The sequence below is a fragment of the Somniosus microcephalus genome, chromosome 4, assembly GCF_052327205.1.
Source record: "Somniosus microcephalus isolate GS21.2 chromosome 4, FLI_Smic_1.0, whole genome shotgun sequence".
In the NCBI taxonomy this organism is placed as follows: domain Eukaryota; kingdom Metazoa; phylum Chordata; class Chondrichthyes; order Squaliformes; family Somniosidae; genus Somniosus; species Somniosus microcephalus.
Window position 1 is genome coordinate 350,434,998 of NC_140990.1, and position 20,244 is coordinate 350,455,241.

Here is a 20,244-nt window from a genome sequence, read left to right on the forward strand (position 1 = left end):
TCCCCACACACACTGGATTCTCCCCACACACACTGCACTCTCCCCACAATCTGCAATCTCCCCACACACACTGCACTCTCCCCACACACACTGCACTCTCCCCACATACACTGCACTCTCCCCACACACACTGCACTCTCCCTACACGCTGCAATCTCCCCACACACACTGCACTCTCCCCACACACACTGCACTCTCCCCACACACACTTCACCCTCCCCACACACACTGCACTCTCCCCACACACACTGCACTCTCCCCACACACTGCACTCTCCCCACACACTGCACTCTCCCCACACAGACGGCACTCTCCCCACACACACTGCACTCTCCCCACTCACACTGCACTCATCCCACACACTGCACTGTCCCTACACACTGCACTCTCCCCATACACTGCAGTCTCCCCACACACACTGCACTCTCCCCACACACACTGCGGTCCCCCCACACACACTGCACTCTCCCCACACACTGCACTGCCCCCACACACACTGCACTCTCCCCACATACACTGCACTCTCCCCACACACTGCACTCTCCCCAGACACACTGCACTCTCCCCACACACACTGCACTCTCCCCACACTCACTGCACTCTCCCCACACTCACTGCACTCTCCGCACACACACTGCACTCTCGCCACACACACTGCACTCTCCGCACACACACTGCACTCTCCCCACACACACTGGATTCTCCCCACACGCACTGCACTCTCCCCACAATCTGCAATCTCCCCACACACACTGCACTCTCCCTACACACTGCACTCTCCCCACACACACTGCACTCTCCCCACATACACTGCACTCTCCCCACACACACTGCACTCTCCCTACACGCTGCAATCTCCCCACACACACTGCACTCTCCACCAACACACTGCACTCTCCCCACACAGACTGCAATCTCCCCACACACTGCACTCTCTCAACACACACTGCACTCTCCCCACACACACTGCACTCTCCCCACACACTGCACTCTCCCCACACACTCTGCACTCTCCCCACACACTGCAATCTCCCCACACACTGCACTCTACCCACAAGTACTGCACTCTCCCCACACACATTGCACTCTCCGCACACACACTGCACTCTCCCTACACGCTGCACTCTCCCCACACACACTGCACTCTCCCTACACACTGCACTCTCCCCACACACACTGCACTCTCCCCACACACACAGCACTCTCCCACACACTGCAAACCCCCCACACACACTGCAATCTCCGCACACACACTGCACTCTCCCCACACACTGCACTCTCCCCACACACTGCACCCTCCCCACACACACTGCACTCTCCCCCCACACACTGCACTCTCCCCACACACACTGCACTCTCCCCACACACATTGCACTCTCCCCACACACTGCACTCCCCCCCCACACTGCAATCACCCCACACACACTGCACTCTAGCCACACACTTCCCCACACACTGCACTCTCCCCACATACACCGCACTCTCCCCACACACACTGTACTCTCCCCACACACACTGCACTCTCAGCACACACACTGCACTCTCCCCACACACACTGCACTCTCCCCACACACTGCACTCTCCCCACACACCCTGCACTCTCCCCACACACACTGGACTCTCCCCAAACACTGCACTCTCCCCACACACACTGCACTCTCCCCACACACACTGCACACTCCCCACACACACTGCACCCTCCCCACACACACAGCACTCTACCCACACACTGCACTCTCCCCACACACACTGCACTCTCCCCACACACACTGCACTCTCCCCACACACTGCACTCTCCCCATACACACTGCACTCTCCCCACACACACTGCACTCTCCCCACACACACTGCACTCTCCCCACACACACTGCACTCTCCCCGCACACACTGCACTCTCCCCACACACTGCACTCTCCCCATACACACTGCACTCTCCCCACACACACTGCACTCTCCCCACACACACTGCACTCTCCCCACACACACTGCACTCTCCTCACACACTGCACTCCCCCCACACACACTGCACTCTCCCCACACTCTGCACACTCCCCACACACACTGAACTCTCCTTACACACACTGCACTCTCCGCACACACTGCACTCTCCCCACACACTGCACTCTCCCCACACAGACGGCACTCTCCCCACACACACTGCACTCTCCCCACTCAAACTGCACTCACCCCACACATTGCACTGTCCCTACACACTGCTCTCCCCCCATACACTGCACTCTCCCCACACACACTGCACTCTCCCCACACACACTGCACTCTCCCCACACACACTGCACTCTCCCCACACACTGCACTCCCCCCACACACACTGCACTCTCCCCGCACACACTGCACTCCCCCCACACAAACTGCACTCTCCCCACACACACTGCACTCTCCCCACACACTGCACTCCCCCGACACACTGCACTCTCCCCACACACACTGCACACTGCTCACACACACTGCACTCTCCCCACACACTGCACTCCCCCCACACACACTGCACTCTCCCCACTCACACTGCACTCTCCCCACACACTGCACTCTCCCCAGACACACTGCCCACTCCCCACACACACTATACTCTCCCCACACTCACTGCACTGTCCGCACACACACTGCACTCTCCCGACACACACTGCACTCTCCCCACACACACTGAAATCTCCCCACACACTGCACTCTCCCCACACACACTGCACTCTCCCCACACACACTGCACTCTCCCCACACACACTGCACTCTCCCCACACACACTGCACTCTCCCCACACACACTGCGCCCTCCCCACACACACAGCACTCTCCCCACACACTGCACTCTCCCCACACACACTGCACTCTCCCCACACACACTGCAATCTGCCCACACACTGCACTCTCCCCACACACACTGCACTCTCCCCACACACACTGCAATCTCCCCACACACACTGCACTCTCCCCACACACACTGCACTCTCCCCACACACACTGCACTCTCCTCACACACTGCAATCTCACCACACACACTGCACTCTCCCCACACATTGCACTCTCCCCACACACTGCACTCTCCCCACACAAACTGAACTCACCCTATACACACTGCACTCTCCCCACACACACTGCACTCTCCCCACACACTGCAATCTTCCCACACACACTGCACTCTCCCCACACACACTTCACTCTCCCCACACACACTGCACTCCCCCACACACACTGCACTCTCCCCACACACTGCACTCTCCCCACACAAACTGAACTCACCCTACACACACTGCACTCTCCCCACACACACTGCACTCTCCCCACACACTGCAATCTCCCCACACACACTGCACTCTCCCCACACACACTTCACTCTCCCCACACATACTGCACTCTCCCCACACAGACGGCACTCTCCCCACACACACTGCACTCTCCCCACTCACACTGCACTCACCCCACACACTGCACTGTCCCTATACACTGCACTCTCCCCACACACACTGCACTCTCCCCACACACTGCACTCTCCCCACACACACGGCACACTCCTCACACACAATGCACTCTCCCCACACACTGCTCTCCCCCCACACACACTGCACTCTCCCCACACACACTGCACTCACCCCACACACTGCACTCTCCCCAGACACACTGCACTCTCCCCACACACTGCAATCTCCCCACACACACTGCACTCTCCCCACACACACTTCACTCTCCCCACACATACTGCACTCTCAGCACACACACTGCACTCTCCCCACACACTGCACTCTCCCCACACACACTGCACTCTCCCCACACACACTGCACTCTCCCCAGACACTGCACTCCCCCCACACACACAGCACTCTCCCCACACACTGCACTCTCCCCACACACATGGCACACTCCTCACACACAATGCACTCTCCCCACACACTGCTCTCCCCCCACACACACTGCACTCTCCCCACACACACTGCACTCACCCCACACACTGCCCTCTCCCCAGACACACTGCACTCTCCCCACACACACTGCACTCTCCCCACACTCACTGCACTCTCCGCACACACACTGCACTCTCGCCACACACACTGCACTCTCCCCACACACACTGCACTCTCCCCACACACACTGGAATCTCCCCACACACACTGCACTCTCGCCACACACTGCACTCTCCCCACACACACTGGAATCTCCCCACACTCACTGCACTCTCGCCACACACTGCACTCTCCCCACACTCACTGCACTCTCCCTACACACTGCACTCTCCCCACGCACACTGCACTCTCCCCACACACTGCACTCCCCCACACACACTGCACTCTCCCCACACACACTTCACTCTCCCCACCCACACTGCACTCTCCGCACACACACTGCAATCTCCCCACACACACTGCAATCTCCCCACACACTGCAATCTCCCCACACACACTGCACTCTACCCACACACACTTCACACTCCCCACACACACTGCACTCTCCCCACACACACTGCACTCTCCCTACACACTGCACTCTCCCCATACACTGCACTCTCCCCACACACACTGCACTCTCCCCACACACACTGCACTCTCCCCACACACACTGCACTCCCCTCACACAGACTGCACTCTCCCCACACACACTGCACACCCCTCACACACACTGCACTCTCCCCACACACAATGCACTCTCCCCACACACTGCACTCCCCCCACACACACTGCACTCTCCCCACACACACTGCACACTCCCCACACACTACACTCTCCCCACACACACAGCACTCTCCCCACACACACTGCACCCTCCCCACACACACTGCACTCTCAGCACACACACTGCACTCTCCCCACACACTGCATTCTCCCCACACACACTGCACTCTCCCCACACACACTGCACTCTCCCCACACACTGCACTCCCCCCACACACACTGCACTCTCCCCACAAACAGCACTCTCCCCACACACACTGCACTCTCCCCACACACACTGCACTCTACCCACACACTGCACTCTACCCACACACTGCACTCTCCCCACACATACTGCACTCTCCCCACACACACTGCACTCTCCCCACACACACTGCACTCTCCCCACACACACTGCACTCTCCTCAGACACTGCAATCTCCCCACACACACTGCACTCTCCCCACACACTGCACTCCCCCACACACACTGCACTCTCCCCACACACACTTCACTCTCCCCACACACACTGCACTCTCCCCACACACACTGCACTCTCCCCACACACTGCAATATCCCCACACACACTGCACTCTCCCCACACACACTTCACACTCCCCACACACACTGCACTCTCCCCACACACACTGCACTCTCCCTACAAACTGCACTCTCCCCATACACTGCACTCTCCCCACACACACTGCACTCTCCCCACACACACTGCACTCTCCCCACACACACTGCAATCACCTCACACACACTGCACTCTCCCCACACACACTGCACTCCCCTCACACACACTGCACTCTCCCCACACACACTGCACTCTCCCCACACACTGCACTCCCCCCACACACACTGCACTCTCCCCACACACACTGCACCCTCCCCACACACTGCACTTTCCCCACACACACTGCACTCTCCCCACACACACTGCACCCTCCCCACACACACTGCACTCTCAGCACACACACTGCACTCTCCCCACACACTGCATTCTCGCCACACACACTGCACTCTCCCTACACACTGCACTCTCCCCACACACACTGAACTCTCCCCACACACTGCACTCTCCCCACGCACACGGCACACTCCTCATACACAATGCACTCTCCCCACACACTGCACTCCCCCCACACACACTGCACTCCCCCCACACACACTGCACTCTCCCCACACACACTGCACTCTCCCCACACACTGCACTCTCCCCACACACTGCACTCTCCCCACACACACTGCACTCTCCCCCCACACACTGCACTATCGCCACACACACTCCACTCTCCCCACACACACTGCACTCTCCCCACACACACTGGAATCTCCCCACACACACTGCACTCTCCCCACACACTGCACTCTCCCCACACACACTGCACTCTCCCTACACACTGCACTCTCCCCACACACACTGCACTCTCCCCACAAACACTGCACTCTCCCTACACACTGCAATCTCCCCACACACACTGCACTCTCCCCACACACTGCACTCTCCCCACACACACTGCAATCTCCCCACACACTGCATTCTCTCAACACACACTGCACTCTCCCCACACACACTGCCCTCTCCCCACACACTGCACTCTGCGCACACACACTGCACTCTCCCTACACACTGCACTCTCCCCACACACACTGCACTCTCCCCACACACACTGCACACTCCCCACACACTACACTCTCCCCACACACACAGCACTCTCCCCACACACACTGCACCCTCCCCACACACACTGCACTCTCAGCACACACACTGCACTCTCCCCACACACTGCATTCTCCCCACACACACTGCACTCTCCCCACACACACTGCACTCTCCCCACACACTGCACTCCCCCCACACACACTGCACTCTCCCCACAAACAGCACTCTCCCCACACACACTGCACTCTCCCCACACACACTGCACTCTACCCACACACTGCACTCTACCCACACACTGCACTCTCCCCACACATACTGCACTCTCCCCACACACACTGCACTCTCCCCACACACACTGCACTCTCCCCACACACACTGCACTCTCCTCAGACACTGCAATCTCCCCACACACACTGCACTCTCCCCACACACTGCACTCCCCCACACACACTGCACTCTCCCCACACACACTTCACTCTCCCCACACACACTGCACTCTCCCCACACACACTGCACTCTCCCCACACACTGCAATATCCCCACACACACTGCACTCTCCCCACACACACTTCACACTCCCAAAACACACACTGCACTCTCCCCACACACACTGCACTCTCCCTACAAACTGCACTCTCCCCATACACTGCACTCTCCCCACACACACTGCACTCTCCCCACACACACTGCACTCTCCCCACACACACTGCAATCACCTCACACACACTGCACACTCCCCACACACACTGCACTCCCCTCACACACACTGCACTCTCCCCACACACACTGCACTCTCCCCACACACTGCACTCCCCCCACACACACTGCACTCTCCCCACACACACTGCACCCTCCCCACACACTGCACTTTCCCCACACACACTGCACTCTCCCCACACACACTGCACCCTCCCCACACACACTGCACTCTCAGCACACACACTGCACTCTCCCCACACACTGCATTCTCCCCACACACACTGCACTCTCCCTACACACTGCACTCTCCCCACACACACTGAACTCTCCCCACACACTGCACTCTCCCCACGCACACGGCACACTCCTCATACACAATGCACTCTCCCCACACACTGCACTCCCCCCACACACACTGCACTCCCCCCACACACACTGCACTCTCCCCACACACACTGCACTCTCCCCACACACTGCACTCTCCCCACACACTGCACTCTCCCCACACACACTGCACTCTCCCCCCACACACTGCACTATCGCCACACACACTCCACTCTCCCCACACACACTGCACTCTCCCCACACACACTGGAATCTCCCCACACACACTGCACTCTCCCCACACACTGCACTCTCCCCACACACACTGCACTCTCCCTACACACTGCACTCTCCCCACACACACTGCACTCTCCCCACATACACTGCACTCTCCCTACACACTGCAATCTCCCCACACACACTGCACTCTCCCCACACACTGCACTCTCCCCACACACACTGCAATCTCCCCACACACTGCATTCTCTCAACACACACTGCACTCTCCCCACACACACTGCCCTCTCCCCACACACTGCACTCTGCGCACACACACTGCACTCTCCCTACACACTGCACTCTCCCCACACACACTGCACTCTCCCTACACACTGCACTCTCCCCACACACACTGCAATCTCCCCACACACACTGCACTCTCCCCACACACTGCAATCCCCCCACACACACTGCAATCTCCCCACACACACTGCACTCTCCCCACACACTGCACTCTCCCCACACACACTGCATTCTCCCCACACACTGCACTCCCCCCCACACTGCAATCTCCCCACTCACACTGCTCTCTCCCCACACACTGCACTCTCCCCACACACTGCACTCTCCCCACACAGACCGCACTCTCCCCACACACACTGTACTCTCCCCACACACACTGCACTCTCCCCACACACTGCACACTCTCCACACACACTGCACTCTCCCCACACACACTGCACTCTCCCCACACACTGCACTCTCCCCACATATACTGCACTCCCCCCACACAGTGTACTCTCCCCACACACACTGCACTCTCCCCACACGCTGCACTCTCCCCACACACACTGCAATCTCCCCACACACTGCACTCTCCCCACAAAATGCACTCTCCCCACACACACTGCACTCTCCCCACACACACTGCACTCTCCCCACACACACTGCACTCTCCCCACACACTGCACTCTCCCCACACACACTGCACTCTCCCCACACACACTGCACTCTCCCCACACACTGCACTCCCCCCACACACACTGCAATCTCCCCACACACACTGCAATCTCCCCACACACTGCACTCTACCCACACACTGCACTCTCCCCACACACACTGCACTCTCCCCGCACACACTGTACTCTCCCCACACACTGCACTCTCCCGACACACACTGCACTCTCCCTACACACTGCACTCTCCCCACACACACTGCACTCTACCCACATACACTGCACTCTTCCCACACACACTGCACTCTCCCTACACACACTGCACTCTCCCAACACACACTGCACTCTCCCAACACACACTGCAATCTCCACACACACTGCACTCTCTCAACACACACTGCACTCTCCCCACACACAGCACTCTCCCTACACACTGCACTCTCCCCACACACACTGCTCTCTCCCCACACACGGCACTCTCCCCACACACAGCACTCTCCCCACACACTGCACTCTCCCCACACACACTGCTCTCTCCCCACACACGGCACTCTCCCCACACACACTGCACTCTCCCCACACACACTGCACTCTCCCCACACACACTGCACTCTCCCCACACACTGCACTCCCCCCACACACACTGCATTCTACCCACACACACTGCACTCCCCCCACACACACTGCACTCTCCCCACACACACTGCACTCTCCCCACACACACTGTATTCTCCCCACAAACACTGCACTCTCCCCACACACACTGCACTCTCCCCCACACACTGCACTCTCCCCACACACACTGCACTCTCCCCCCACACACTGCTCTCTCCCCCCACACACTGCACTCTCCCCCACACACTGCACTCTCCCCCACACACTGCACTCTCCCCACACACACTGCACTCTCCCCACACACACTGCACTCTCCCCACACACACTGCACTCTCCCCACACACACTGCACTCTCCCCACACACTGCACTCTCCCCACACACTGCAATCTCCCCACACACACTGCACTCTCCCCACACACACTTCACCCTCCCCACACACACTGCACGCTCCCCACACACACTGCACTGTCCCCACACACTGCACTCTCCCCACACACTGCACTCTCCCCACACAGACGGCACTCTCCCCACACACACTGCACTCTCCCCACTCACACTGCACTCATCCCACACACTGCACTGTCCCTACACACTGCACTCTCCCCATACACTGCAGTCTCCCCACACACACTGCACTCTCCCCACACACACTGGAATCTCCCCACACACACTGCACTCTCCCCACACACTGCACTCTCCCCACACACACTGCACTCTCCCTACACACTGCACTCTCCCCACACACACTGCACTCTCCCCACATACACTGCACTCTCCCTACACACTGCAATCTCCCCACACACACTGCACTGTCCCTACACACTGCACTCTCCCCATACACTGCAGTCTCCCCACACACACTGCGGTCCCCCCACACACACTGCACTCTCCCCACACACTGCACTGCCCCCACACACACTGCACTCTCCCCACACACACTGCACTCTCCCCACACACTGCACTCTCCCCAGACACACTGCACTCTCCCCACACACACTGCACTCTCCCCACACTCACTGCACTCTCCCCACACTCACTGCACTCTCCGCACACACACTGCACTCTCGCCACACACACTGCACTCTCCGCACACACACTGGATTCTCCCCACACACACTGCACTCTCCCCACAATCTGCAATCTCCCCACACACACTGCACTCTCCCTACACACTGCACTCTCCCCACACACACTGCACTCTCCCCACATACACTGCACTCTCCCCACACACACTGCACTCTCCCTACATGCTGCAATCTCCCCACACACACTGCACTCTCCCCCAACACACTGCACTCTCCCCACACAGACTGCAATCTCCCCACACACTGCACTCTCTCAACACACACTGCACTCTCCCCACACACACTGCACTCTCCCCACACACTGCACTCTCCCCACACACTCTGCACTCTCCCCACACACTGCAATCTCCCCACACACTGCACTCTCCCCACAAGTACTGCACTCTCCCCACACACATTGCACTCTCCGCACACACACTGCACTCTCCCTACACGCTGCACTCTCCCCACACACACTGCACTCTCCCTACACACTGCACTCTCCCCACACACACTGCACTCTCCCCACACACTGCACTCTCCCCACACACACCGCACTCTCCCCACACACACTGTACTCTCCCCACACACACTGCACTCTCCCCACACACACTGCACTCTCCCCACACACTGCACTCTCCCCACACACCCTGCACTCTCCCCACACACACTGGACTCTCCCCAAACACTGCACTCTCCCCACACACACTGCACTCTCCCCACACACACTGCACACTCCCCACACACACTGCACCCTCCCCACACACACAGCACTCTACACACACACTGCACTCTCCCCACACACACTGCACTCTCCCCACACACACTGCACTCTCCCCACACACTGCACTCTCCCCATACACACTGCACTCTCCCCACACACACTGCACTCTCCCCACACACACTGCACTCTCCCCACACACACTGCACTCTCCCCACACACACTGCACTCTCCCCACACACTGCACTCTCCCCATACACACTGCACTCTCCCCACACACACTGCACTCTCCCCACACACACTGCACTCTCCCCACACACACTGCACTCTCCTCACACACTGCACTCCCCCCACACACACTGCACTCTCCCCACACTCTGCACACTCCCCACACACACTGAACTCTCCTTACACACTGCACTCTCCCCACACACTGCACTCTCCCCACACACTGCACTCTCCCCACACAGACGGCACTCTCCCCACACACACTGCACTCTCCCCACTCAAACTGCACTCACCCCACACATTGCACTGTCCCTACACACTGCTCTCCCCCCATACACTGCACTCTCCCCACACACACTGCACTCTCCCCACACACACTGCACTCTCCCCACACACACTGCACTCTCCCCACACACTGCACTCCCCCCACACACACTGCACTCTCCCCGCACACACTGCACTCCCCCCACACAAACTGCACTCTCCCCACACACACTGCACTCTCCCCACACACTGCACTCCCCCGACACACTGCACTCTCCCCACACACACTGCACACTGCTCACACACACTGCACTCTCCCCACACACTGCACTCCCCCCACACACACTGCACTCTCCCCACTCACACTGCACTCTCCCCACACACTGCACTCTCCCCAGACACACTGCCCACTCCCCACACACACTACACTCTCCCCACACTCACTGCACTGTCCGCACACACACTGCACTCTCCCGACACACACTGCACTCTCCCCACACACACTGAAATCTCCCCACACACTGCACTCTCCCCACACACACTGCACTCTCCCCACACACACTGCACTCTCCCCACACACACTGCACTCTCCCCACACACACTGCACTCTCCCCACACACACTGCGCCCTCCCCACACACACAGCACTCTCCCCACACACTGCACTCTCCCCACACACACTGCACTCTCCCCACACACACTGCAATCTGCCCACACACTGCACTCTCCCCACACACACTGCACTCTCCCCACACACACTGCAATCTCCCCACACACACTGCACTCTCCCCACACACACTGCACTCTCCCCACACACACTGCACTCTCCTCACACACTGCAATCTCACCACACACACTGCACTCTCCCCACACACTGCACTCTCCCCACACACACTGCACTCTCCCCACACACTGCACTCTCCCCACACAAACTGAACTCACCCTATACACACTGCACTCTCCCCACACACACTGCACTCTCCCCACACACTGCAACCTCCCCACACACACTGCACTCTCCCCACACACACTTCACTCTCCCCACACACACTGCACTCCCCCACACACACTGCACTCTCCCCACACACTGCACTCTCCCCACACAAACTGAACTCACCCTACACACACTGCACTCTCCCCACACACACTGCACTCTCCCCACACACTGCAATCTCCCCACACACACTGCACTCTCCCCACACACACTTCACTCTCCCCACACATACTGCACTCTCCCCACACAGACGGCACTCTCCCCACACACACTGCACTCTCCCCACTCACACTGCACTCACCCCACACACTGCACTGTCCCTACACACTGCACTCTCCCCACACACACTGCACTCTCCCCACACACTGCACTCTCCCCACACACACGGCACACTCCTCACACATAATGCACTCTCCCCACACACTGCTCTCCCCCACACACACTGCACTCTCCCCACACACACTGCACTCACCCCACACACTGCACTCTCCCCAGACACACTGCACTCTCCCCACACACTGCAATCTCCCCACACACACTGCACTCTCCCCACACACACTTCACTCTCCCCACACATACTGCACTCTCAGCACACACACTGCACTCTCCCCACACACTGCACTCTCCCCACACACACTGCACTCTCCCCACACACACTGCACTCTCCCCAGACACTGCGCTCCCCCCACACACACAGCACTCTCCCCACACACTGCACTCTCCCCACACACATGGCACACTCCTCACACACAATGCACTCTCCCCACACACTGCTCTCCCCCCACACACACTGCACTCTCCCCACACACACTGCACTCACCCCACACACTGCCCTCTCCCCAGACACACTGCACTCTCCCCACACACACTGCACTCTCCCCACACTCACTGCACTCTCCGCACACACACTGCACTCTCGCCACACACACTGCACTCTCCCCACACACACTGGAATCTCCCCACACACACTGCACTCTCCCCACACACACTGCACTCTCCTCACACACTGCAATCTCACCACACACACTGCACTCTCCCCACACACTGCACTCTCCCCACACACACTGCACTCTCCCCACACACTGCACTCTCCCCACACAAACTGAACTCACCCTACACACACTGCACTCTCCCCACACACACTGCACTCTCCCCACACACTGCAATCTCCCCACACACACTGCACTCTCCCCACACACACTTCACTCTCCCCACACATACTGCACTCTCCCCACACAGACGGCACTCTCCCCACACACACTGCACTCTCCCCACTCACACTGCACTCACCCCACACACTGCACTGTCCCTACACACTGCACTCTCCCCACACACACTGCACTCTCCCCACACACTGCACTCTCCCCACACACACGGCACACTCCTCACACATAATGCACTCTCCCCACACACTGCTCTCCCCCACACACACTGCACTCTCCCCACACACACTGCACTCACCCCACACACTGCACTCTCCCCAGACACACTGCACTCTCCCCACACACTGCAATCTCCCCACACACACTGCACTCTCCCCACACATACTTCACTCTCCCCACACATACTGCACTCTCAGCACACACACTGCACTCTCCCCACACACTGCACTCTCCCCACACACACTGCACTCTCCCCACACACACTGCACTCTCCCCAGACACTGCGCTCCCCCCACACACACAGCACTCTCCCCACACACTGCACTCTCCCCACACACATGGCACACTCCTCACACACAATGCACTCTCCCCACACACTGCTCTCCCCCCACACACACTGCACTCTCCCCACACACACTGCACTCACCCCACACACTGCCCTCTCCCCAGACACACTGCACTCTCCCCACACACACTGCACTCTCCCCACACTCACTGCACTCTCCACACACACACTGCACTCTCGCCACACACACTGCACTCACCCCACACACTGCCCTCTCCCCAGACACACTGCACTCTCCCCACACACACTGCACTCTCCCCACACTCACTGCACTCTCCGCACACACACTGCACTCTCGCCACACACACTGCACTCTCCCCACACACACTGGAATCTCCCCACACACACTGCACTCTCCCCACACACACTGCACTCTCCTCACACACTGCAATCTCACCACACACACTGCACTCTCCCCACACACTGCACTCTCCCCACACACACTGCACTCTCCCCACACACTGCACTCTCCCCACACAAACTGAACTCACCCTACACACACTGCACTCTCCCCACACACACTGCACTCTCCCCACACACTGCAATCTCCCCACACACACTGCACTCTCCCCACACACACTTCACTCTCCCCACACATACTGCACTCTCCCCACACAGACGGCACTCTCCCCACACACACTGCACTCTCCCCACTCACACTGCACTCACCCCACACACTGCACTGTCCCTACACACTGCACTCTCCCCACACACACTGCACTCTCCCCACACACTGCACTCTCCCCACACACACGGCACACTCCTCACACATAATGCACTCTCCCCACACACTGCTCTCCCCCACACACACTGCACTCTCCCCACACACACTGCACTCACCCCACACACTGCACTCTCCCCAGACACACTGCACTCTCCCCACACACTGCAATCTCCCCACACACACTGCACTCTCCCCACACATACTTCACTCTCCCCACACATACTGCACTCTCAGCACACACACTGCACTCTCCCCACACACTGCACTCTCCCCACACACACTGCACTCTCCCCACACACACTGCACTCTCCCCAGACACTGCGCTCCCCCCACACACACAGCACTCTCCCCACACACTGCACTCTCCCCACACACATGGCACACTCCTCACACACAATGCACTCTCCCCACACACTGCTCTCCCCCCACACACACTGCACTCTCCCCACACACACTGCACTCACCCCACACACTGCCCTCTCCCCAGACACACTGCACTCTCCCCACACACACTGCACTCTCCCCACACTCACTGCACTCTCCACACACACACTGCACTCTCGCCACACACACTGCACTCTCCCCACACACACTGGAATCTCCCCACACACACTGCACTCTCGCCACACACTGCACTCTCCCCACACACACTGCACTCTCCCCACAAACTGCACTCCCCCACACACACTGCACTCTCCCCACACACACTTCACTCTCCCCACCCACACTGCACTCTCCGCACACACACTGCAATCTCCCCACACACACTGCAATCTCCCCACACACTGCAATCTCCCCACACACACTGCACTCTACCCACACACACTTCACACTCCCCACACACACTGCACTCTCCCCACACACACTGCACTCTCCCTACACACTGCACTCTCCCCATACACTGCACTCTCCCCACACACACTGCACTCTCCCCACACACACTGCACTCTCCCCACACACACTGCACTCCCCTCACACACACTGCACTCTCCCCACACACACTGCACTCCCCTCACACACACTGCACTCTCCCCACACACACTGCACTCTCCCCACACACTGCACTCCCCCACACACACTGCACTCTCCCCACACACACTGCACACTCCCCACACACTACACTCTCCCCACACACACAGCACTCTCCCCACACACACTGCACCCTCCCCACACACACTGCACTCTCAGCACACACACTGCACTCTCCCCACACACACTGCACTCTCCCCACACACTGCACTCCCCCCACACACACTGCACTCTCCCCACACACACTGCACCCTCCCCACACACACAGCACTCTCCCCACACACACTGCACCCTCCCCACACACACAGCACTCTCCCCACACACACTGCACTCTCCCCACACACACTGCACTCTCCCCACACACTGCACTCTCCCCACACACACTGCACTCTCCCCACAAACTGCACTCTCCCCACACACACTGCACTCCCCCCACACACACTGCACTCTCCCCACAAACTGCACTCTCCCCACACACACTGCACTCTCCCCACACACACTGCACTCTACCCACACACTGCACTCTACCCACACACTGCACTCTCCCCACACATACTGCACTCTCCCCACACACACTGCACTCTCCCCACACACACTGCACTCTCCCCACACACACTGCACTCTCCTCAGACACTGCACTCTCCCCACACACACTGCACTCTCCCCACACACTGCAATCCCCCCACACACACTGCAATCTCCCCACACACACTGCACTCTCCCCACACACTGCACTCTCCCCACACACTGCACTCTCCCCACACACACTGCACTCTCCCCACACACACTGCACTCTCCCCACACACACTGCACTCTCCCCACACACACTGCATGTTCCCCACACACTGCACTCCCCCCCACACTGCAATCTCCCCACTCACACTGCTCTCTCCCCACACACTGCACTCTCCCCACACACTGCACTCTCCTCACACAGACCGCACTCTCCCCACACACACTGTACTCTCCCCACACACACTGCACTCTCCCCACACACTGCACACTCTCCACACACACTGCACACTCCCCACACACACTGCACTCTCCCCACACACTCCACTCTCCCCACATATACTGCACTCCCCCCACACAGTGTACTCTCCCCACACACACTGCACTCTCCCCACACGCTGCACTCTCCCCACACACACTGCAATCTCCCCACACACTGCACTCTCCCCACAAAATGCACTCTCCCCACACACATTGCACTCTCCCCACACACACTGCATTCTCCCCACACACACTGCACTCTCCCCACACACTGCACTCTCCCCACACACACTGCACTCTCCCCACACACACTGCACACTCCCCACACACTGCACTCCCCCCACACACACTGCAATCTCCCCACACACACTGCAATCTCCCCACACACTGCACTCTACACACACACTGCACTCTCCCCACACACACTGCACTCTCCCCAAACACACTGTACTCTCCCCACACACTGCACTCTCCCGACACACACTGCACTCTCCCTACACACTGCACTCTCCCCACACACACTGCACTCTACCCACATACACTGCACTCTTCCCACACACACTGCACTCTCCCTACACACACTGCACTCTCCCAACACACACTGCACTCTCCCAACACACACTGCAATCTCCACACACACTGCACTCTCTCAACACACACTGCACTCTCCCCACACACAGCACTCTCCCCACACACTGCACTCTCCCCACACACACTGCTCTCTCCCCACACACGGCACTCTCCCCACACACAGCACTCTCCCCACACACTGCACTCTCCCCACACACACTGCTCTCTCCCCACACACGGCACTCTCCCCACACACACTGCACTCTCCCCACACACACTGCACTCTCCCCACACACACTGCACTCTCCCCACACACTGCACTCCCCCCACACACACTGCATTCTACCCACACACACTGCACTCCCCCCACACACACTGCACTCTCCCCACACACACTGCACTCTCCCCACACACACTGTATTCTCCCCACAAACACTGCACTCTCCCCACACACACTGCACTCTCCCCCACACACTGCACTCTCCCCACACACACTGCACTCTCCCCCCACACACTGCACTCTCCCCCCACACACTGCACTCTCCCCCCACACACTGCACTCTCCCCCACACACTGCACTCTCCCCACACACACTGCACTCTCCCCACACACACTGCACTCTCCCCACACACACTGCACTCTCCCCACACACACTGCACTCTCCCCACACACTGCACTCTCCCCACACACTGCAATCTCCCCACACACACTGCACTCTCCCCACACACACTTCACCCTCCCCACACACACTGCACGCTCCCCACACACACTGCACTGTCCCCACACACTGCACTCTCCCCACACACTGCACTCTCCCCACACAGACGGCACTCTCCCCACTCACACTGCATTCATCCCACACACTGCACTGTCCCTACACACTGCACTCTCCCCATACACTGCAGTCTCCCCACACACACTGCACTCTCCCCACACACACTGGAATCTCCCCACACACACTGCACTCTCCCCACACACTGCACTCTCCCCACACACACTGCACTCTCCCTAAACACTGCACTCTCCCCACACACACTGCACTCTCCCCACATACACTGCACTCTCCCTACACACTGCAATCTCCCCACACACACTGCACTCTCCCCACACACTGCACTCTCCCCACACACACTGCAATCTCCCCACACACTGCATTCTCTCAACACACACTGCACTCTCCCCACACACTGCACTCTCCCCACAAACACTGCACTCTCCCCACACACACTGCCCTCTCCCCACACACTGCACTCTCCGCACACACACTGCACTCTCCCTACACACTGCACTCTCCCCACACACACTGCACTCTCCCTACACACTGCACTCTCCCCACACACACTGCAATCTCCCCACACACACTGCACTCTCCCCACACACTGTAATCCCCCCACACACACTGCAATCTCCCCACACACACTGCACTCTCCCCACACACTGCACTCTCCCCACACACTGCACTCTCCCCACACACACTGCACTCTCCCCACACACACTGCACTCTCCCCACACACACTGCACTCTCCCCACACACACTGCATTCTCCCCACACACTGCACTCCCCCCCACACTGCAATCTCCCCACTCACACTGCTCTCTCCCCACACACTGCACTCTCCCCACACACTGCACTCTCCCCACACAGACCGCACTCTCCCCACACACACTGTACTCTCCCCACACACACTGCACTCTCCCCACACACTGCACACTCTCCACACACACTGCACTCTCCCCACACACACTGCACTCTCCCCACACACTGCAATCTCCCCACACATACTGCACTCCCCCCACACAGTGTACTCTCCCCACACACACTGCACTCTCCCCACACGCTGCACTCTCCCCACACACACTGCAATCTCCCCACACACTGCACTCTCCCCACAAAATGCACTCTCCCCACACACACTGCACTCTCCCCACACACACTGCACTCTCCCCACACACACTGCACTCTCCCCACACACTGCACTCTCCCCACACACTGCACTCTCCCCACACACACTGCACTCTCCCCACACACACTGCACTCTCCCCACACACTGCACTCCCCCCACACACACTGCAATCTCCCCACACACACTGCAATCTCCCCACACACTGCACTCTACCCACACACTGCACTCTCCCCACACACACTGCACTCTCCCCACACACACTGTACTCTCCCCACACACTGCACTCTCCTGACACACACTGCACTCTCCCTACACAATGCACTCTCCCCACACACACTGCACTCTACCCACATACACTGCACTCTTCCCACACACACTGCACTCTCCCTACACACACTGCACTCTCCCAACACACACTGCACTCTCCCAACACACACTGCAATCTCCACACACACTGCACTCTCTCAACACACACTGCACTCTCCCCACACACAGCACTCTCCCCACACACTGCACTCTCCCCACACACACTGCACTCTCCCCACACACGGCACTCTCCCCACACACACTGCACTCTCCCCACACACACTGCACTCTCCCCACACACACTGCACTCTCCCCACACACTGCACTCCCCCCACACACACTGCATTCTACCCACACACACTGCAATCCCCCCACACACACTGCACTCTCCGCACACACACTGCACTCTCCCCACACACACTGTATTCTCCCCACAAACACTGCACTCTCCCCACACACACTGCACTCTCCCCCACACACTGCACTCTCCCCACACACACTGCACTCTCCCCCCACACACTGCACTCTCCCCCCACACACTGCACTCTCCCCCCACACACTGCATTCTCTCCCACACACTGCA